This window comes from Urocitellus parryii, chromosome 2 (assembly GCF_045843805.1).
Source record: "Urocitellus parryii isolate mUroPar1 chromosome 2, mUroPar1.hap1, whole genome shotgun sequence".
In the NCBI taxonomy this organism is placed as follows: Eukaryota; Metazoa; Chordata; class Mammalia; order Rodentia; family Sciuridae; genus Urocitellus; species Urocitellus parryii.
In genome coordinates this window covers 44810974-44817329 of record NC_135532.1, presented here as the reverse complement: position 1 = coordinate 44817329, position 6356 = coordinate 44810974, and the positions used below count along the sequence as shown (strand labels likewise).

General features: G+C 34.1%; 1 pseudogene; it reads left to right on the top strand.

Annotated features, from left to right (window-relative positions):
- The first annotated feature begins 351 nt into the window (after positions 1-351).
- LOC144253281 (protein S100-A10-like) lies at positions 352-641 on the top strand (annotated as a pseudogene).
- Positions 642-6356: the final 5715 nt, after the last annotated feature.

The following is a 6356-nucleotide window of genomic DNA, read 5'->3' as shown; positions in this document are numbered from 1 at the left end:
ATGAGTTCATATTATAGTTATTTATATTTCATCTTGCTTGCTTTATTCACTCACCAAGACATTATAGATGTTTTCCCAGGTCAATCGATAGAACTCTATTTATTTATTTTTGCTTATAAAAGGGAAAATTTAAGATACACACAAAGATGAAGAAAACAGTATGTGAATCCACATTGGCTATCACCGAGTCTCAACAATGGTTGACATTTTATCAATAGTATTTTATTCACTCACAAAGGCACACAGTCACAGTCCCACGGCCTGCTGTGTTCTGCTAGCCGCCCTGCCATCCCAGCTAGCCCAAAGTCGGTGTTGCGCCTCCCTTGCAAGTTTTCAACAGACTTCATCAAAATGCCATCTCAAATGGAACCTGCCATGGAAACTATGATGTTTACATTTCACAAATTTGTCAGAGATAAAGGCTCCTTAAACCAACGAGGACCTGAGAGTACTCATGGAAAAGGAGTTCCCTGGATTTTTAGAAGAACAAAAAAAGATCCTCTGGCTGTGGACAAAATAATGGAGAACCTGGACCAGGGCAGAGATGGCAAATTGGACTTCCAGAGCTTCTTTTCGCAGGCTTCACCATTGCATGCAATGACTACTTTGTAGAACACAGGAAGCTGGAGGGAAAGAAGTAAAAGATCCAGCAATTACTCCCATCCTGATAAATAGTTCTCCCAAAGGGTTGCTTAAGGAATCTGTCCCACACCTTCCCCTTGTGTAAAGGTTTCATGAAAGGATCAGGACCTTTAGAAAATGTGCGAATAACATCCAGCTCCCATTGGACAAGCAGAGAAAGTTAAAGATTTTGATTTTTATATTGGTTGCATTCTCTTGCTTTTAATAAATAAAATGCTTTTTTTTCTTGTAGTTTTGAAAACAAAAATAATATTACATCTATTCCCACCCAGCCTTTTAAATTTTTCAGGTAGTTTTGCTGGGATACTTAAAAGCAAATTCCAGACTTTATGTTGTTTTGACCCATCACACTTCATGTCACTAACAAGTATGTATCATAAACAAACAGGGATTTTTAAAAACATAAAATTATGCCATTATACCATTCTCACATAGTTCACTATTCTTCAAATAGTTCTTTGAAACCATCCAATACCAAGTCATGTTCAAATCTCCCTGATTTCCTCAGAAATGTCTTTTTTTTAAAATATATTTTTTTAGTTGTGATGGACTGTGTTTATTTATATGTGGTGTTGAGAATCAAACCCAGTGTCTCACACATGCCAGGCAAGCACTCTTCCACTGAGCTATAACCCCTGCCCCAGAAATATCTTTTTATAGTTGGTTTGTTTAAAGATTCAAATGCCAAACATTTCATTTGCCTAATATAAGTTCTAATTATCTTTGAAATTTATAAAAGTTTTTACTCCCTCTCCTTGTTTAATACTTTTATTTGTTAAAGAAGTCAAATTATTTTCCTTCTAGAATTCCCCCATCTTCAAGATTTGGCTTATAATATCCTCATGGTGTCATTTAATACATTCTTCTATTCTGTGCTTCTTTTAAATGATTTGTTGACTATAGAGGATTGACTAGATTCAGGTACAGTTCTTTTAACTAGAATACTTAACAGCGGATGCTGGGCACTTCCTGCTGTATCACACTTAACATCTGATGTTGGGCACTTCCTGCTGTATCACACTAGGACGTTAAAGTGTTGGCCAGCCCACTTTCAGTGATGCTTCTGAGTCAGGTGTGGTTAGCTTCATCTCACCAGTATAAGCTCCCCATCCACCTTGACCTGCTGGTTGTACTATTCAGTTATGAACATTACCTACTAATGTTATTTCACTCAGAATTGAAAAATGATTTTTCTAAACCTATTAATCTTTCTACATTTCTTAGATGATATGCTTCTATGACGAATTCTCCCTGTTCAATCGCCAGTAATCAAAAGAGAAGTTTGTATAGGAAAGGCAGAATAAAGGATCAGTTCCTTTTATTTGTCAATTTTTTTTTGAATAGTGAGTGAGTGCTTTGGCAACCTCCAGTGGTGATCAATAACATTTTTTTTTGCACTGTTAAATTTTTTAAAATATATTTTTGATGTCTTTTAGTTTATTGAAACTATTATTCTATTTGATGCTCAAGTAGTCCTATCCTCAGCCAGTAGAAACCTCTTAGAATTGTTTCTTCCATCTTATTTGACAAGACTCTGATAGTTTTTATGGTTTCCCTACTTTCTGGCACAATAAGGTACCCTAGAATACACAGTGCACTTTCTACTCTAGACATGGATTGAGTTACTTCTCCATGGAGAACTGGTTCCATTTAGTGGAAAATGGTATTTAGAGAACATAATCTTTTCTTTGGTAATATTTATTTATTTATTTTTGCATTACAATTTTTAATACACCATTATATCATAATTTATCATATCTCTGATTATATATAAGGTATGTTGACACCAAATTCACATCTTTATACATGTATTTTGTATAGTGATGAGGATCTCCTTTCACCATCCATGCTATTCCCCTTCTCCCTCTCTTTCCCTCCCACCCCTATTCCCTATCTAGAAGTAATCTGCTTCCCTTGCTCACCCTCCCCACCCAATTTTGAGTCATAATAATCTTGGTTCTAGAACTCATTATATTTTAATGACTTTATTGTACCCCAGTATACCATGAGCTATTGAACCATCCCCATTGCTTGTATCCAGTTTGCCTCCAGTTCTTTTTAGATCCTGTCTTTCAATTGCAAAGTCACATAGAAGGTTCAAATACATTGTCCAAGAAACTTGCTGTGGCTCTTAACATGTGGATGTTTGAAATTCTTAATAAAGATTCTGATAACCAAACAGTTTTTGAGCAACACATGAAGATTTCAGGAAAATAATTCTTCAGCTGGGTAGAGAATTTCTCCTTTGCTTCTTGGAGCTTAGCTTTAATAAGATGAGAGCTGATGCCCTCCCCTCCTTTCCTGTCTTGGTTGGAGAAGAGTTTTCTTTCTTTTCCTTGGGGATTATAGTAGAAACATATTTTCTGTTTCCTGTTTCTAACTGTGCTTCTGGCATAGGAAGCATGCTAGCTCTCCAAGTCATACAGCAGCTTGGACCTCTCATAAGCTCCATACAACTCTGGATGGAAGTGCAGCTGTGTGCCATGTTGGCAGTACATTTTATTCTCACAGAGGGCATTCTGGCCTTCTTGATTCTATATTTTATTTCTTTGCCAATCATCGGACAGTGTGCAATGGAAGAAACAAAATTTATTGAAAGCTTTCAGTTCTGTAAATAGCAATAACAATTCCTGGCTGGTTACAAAGTTCCCAGATGCATCCTGCTATATAACCCTGATTTTTCTAGTTCATTGTAAATTCACAGCACTATACTAATTCTGCCAACTGTCCCTCTTTTTGGTTTCCACATAAAAAAGAAAGCTCCTGCTAACACTTTTAATAATGCTTGTAGACTTGAGGAAAAAAAAACTTTTGTTGGAGTATAATATACATTACAGAAAAGTACACATAAATATACAGCTTGATGAATTTCCACAAACTGAACACATTCATACGACTTGTACTTATGTCAATAAATAGCACATTATAAATACCCCAAAAGCCTTTTTTCTTTTTCTTATTTTTTAAAAAATTTTAGCCATTTTTAATATCTGAAAACACAGCATTTTGGTAGAGAGGTGAAAGAGCTGGTAAATTGACAGGCATGGTGATTTCTTTTATTAACTTCTAAACTTCAGTTTTAATTGTAACATAAAAGAAATAAAAAATGAATTTTAAGATATATTCACAAATACATGCCCTATTTTTATCTCTCTTTTCTTTAATATATATTTTTAGTTGTAGTTGGGCACAATACTTTTATTTTATTTATTTATTTTTATATGGTGCTGAGGATCAAACCCAGTGCCTCACACGTGGTAAGCAAGTGCTCTACCCCCAAGCTATAACTCCAGCCCGCCCCAAAGTCTCTTTATGCTCCTTTATGTAAGTATCTGTCCTTCTGATCCTTAAAAGCACAGATTAATTTTGTCTGGTTTTGTACTGACATAAATGGAAGTATATACTATGTACTCTTTTGAATGTGGATTCACTCAATATTTGTGATGTTCAGCCACATGAATATGTGTTTATATATGGATTATTCATTCTAATTGTTGTATAATATTCTATCATGTTTCTCCACCATGATGTATTTATCCATTCTTCATTGAATATTTCCAACATTCTGTTGAATATTTTCCAGCTTGTGTCTATTACAAATAATGCTGCTATCGATATTCTAGTGCTTGTCTTTGATGAACATGTATATGCATTTTTATTGGGCATACACCAAACTGGGGAATTTATGGTTATAGTGAATGTAAGATATCCTGCTTTATTAGATAACACCAATAGTTTTCTAAAGTGGTTGTACCAAATCAAATTCCCACCAGCAGTGTGTGTATTTGTATGAAACACATCCTCAGTAACTATTGAGATTTTTCCATTTTTTTCAGGTAAATTTATATACTTTTGAGTTGAAAAGGACTTTCAGAATATAGAATACTTGCTAATATCAGCCTTTAAGGTCTGTCTGAAGTGTAATAATACATAGGGGTAAACTAAGTTGGACCTCTGATTACATCCTAATTTATTCAACCAATGATAGGAAATAAATCAAATGAACATTAAGGAGAAAACTAGGGGTTTAGTGTCTTCAGAGTAGTCAAATATTTCCTGTTGATGCTTATTATTGCATAAATTTATGACAAAATAAAACAAAAATGTCATTCCCAATTCTATTACTGTAATGCACTAATAATTTTTAGACTCCTCATCTGCAAATGTATCTGAATTGTATATGGTTCTAATCATAGTATAGACATAATTTTATAGTGTGCTTTTTTGAATTAAATATTATATATCAAACACTCTCATGCCATTTAAATATTTCAACATTTTATATCTAGGTTACTTCTAATGTTTTATTATTGTACAAAGCTCTGTAGAAAATATCTTTACCAGCTTACTTTTTCTTTTCTATTTTTTAAAAATTAATCCTTTAGGCAAAATTCCTAACAGTGAGATTACTGAGTAGAAGATTGTCAATTTTTTTTGGCTCTTGATTTATCATTCATCTTTCTTTCCAAAAAGCTTTCCACAAGTTGTACCAGAGGAACTTGACCTTCTTAGAAACCATAAGGACTTACAGCAACAAATACTTTAATAGGTTCATAAAAAACTAAAATACATGGCAGATTGCAGAAGCAAATTCCTGGCATTTGAAAGATTTATTGCTCAGTTTTATTTGTAATAGACAAATCATGCAACAACCCCAATTTCTACCAGCAGGTAAATAGATAAACAAATCATTATATATCCATAAAATGGAATATTATGTAGCATTTAGAAGGAATTATTGATACACATATGACCACATGGATGAATTGTGAAATAATTATACTGAGTGAAAGATAACAGAGAGAAAAGGGTGCATACTGTATGATTCCATTATATGAAACTTTATAAAATGCAAATGAATCTCAATGACAGAAAGCAGATCAGTGGTTTCCAGGCACATGGGGTGCAGGTACAGAAAAACCAGAAGGAAGGGTTACCAAGAAGCACATGGAAACCTTTGGGATTGATGGTTATATTTATATTCTTGATTGTGGTGATGATTTTATGGGTATATACATACGTCACAACTTACCATATTGTATACTGTGAATATGTGTAGTTTATTGCGTATTGATTATACTTCAAGTTGTTTTAAAATAAAATTTCTTACTCAATATTTCTAACTTTTTGAAGAGCAAAAGAAAATAAGGAATAGAAATGACCCTTAATCCATTACTATTATGTAATATAGTGGCTTTAAGAAACACAATTAAACTTATTGTACTACATAATTATGATGACAGTAATTCCTGCCTCTCATTTTGTGTACCCAAAAAAGATATGTTCAAGTCCTAATACAGAAACCTATGACTGTGGTCTTTTTGAGAAATAAGGACTTTGCAGTCTTTTGGATTGGGAGGTCCCAAATTCAATGACTCGTGTCTTAGAAGAAGAGGAGAGGGTGCACAGACAAACACAGGAAAAAAATGCTGTATGAGGAAGGAGGCAGAGGATAGAGAGAAGCTGCTCAAGTCAAAGAACACCAAGAGTTGCTGGGAGCCACCAGCATCAAGGAAGAAGGAAGGGAGGATTCTTCCTGAGAACCTTCAGAGGCTCCATGGCTCTGCTGATTTTTGGACTTCCAGCATCTAGAACTGTGAAAGAATAAATTTCTGTTGTAAGCCACAGAAGTGGTTATTTGTTATAGTTTTCCTTAATACATACAGCAATGTGCTTTTACTAGTTAGCACATTTATTTATTTTATAAATAAAGT